The sequence below is a fragment of the Penaeus monodon genome, chromosome 15 (assembly GCF_015228065.2).
Source record: "Penaeus monodon isolate SGIC_2016 chromosome 15, NSTDA_Pmon_1, whole genome shotgun sequence".
In the NCBI taxonomy this organism is placed as follows: Eukaryota; Metazoa; Arthropoda; class Malacostraca; order Decapoda; family Penaeidae; genus Penaeus; species Penaeus monodon.
In genome coordinates, this window is record NC_051400.1 from 25,622,860 (window position 1) to 25,623,420 (window position 561).

The following is a 561-nucleotide window of genomic DNA, read 5'->3' on the forward strand; positions in this document are numbered from 1 at the left end:
AATCTGGAAGAGACCAAGAACAGTCAAGAATAAAGACATTTCTCCTTTATTTCTTGTATAGAATTTGATACACATTAGGCGCATAAGAAGATTTGTAACATCATACTTGTGCCTCTAGGTCAGAAGTTATTTATTACCTCCAAAGAAGGACATAATATATATTGTGAAACTTAACTAACTGTAACTAATCTAGTGATTAATGAATGTTCTAAAAAAATGTCTAAATAACAATGATATGAATATGATGTGTGGGAGACTTAGACTATGTCTAAATATATCTGCTAGATAATGTTTCAGAGGACATGGCATATTCTTGACTAGCAGCTGCTCTGTGACATTTTAGACTTTGTCTGCAACTTTCATTTGAATGTTCTAAATGCTCATTGCATGCCATTGTAATTTACAAATACTGTAGATATGTTGTATTATCACATGAATTTCTAGAACATTGGATAATATTAAGTACTGACATGGTGCCCTTAGAATTATTAAAGAAAAAGACATGAATCAAAAGTGGTGTTTATCTCATGCTCATATAATGTGAGAAATATTACTAATACT

General features: G+C 30.7%; 1 protein-coding gene across 1 annotated transcript in view; it reads left to right on the top strand.

Annotated features, from left to right (window-relative positions):
• Positions 1–561, top strand: part of LOC119581853 (F-box/LRR-repeat protein 15-like) — a gene marked incomplete in the record, with an annotated part of 6,470 nt that overhangs the window by 3,285 nt on the left and 2,624 nt on the right.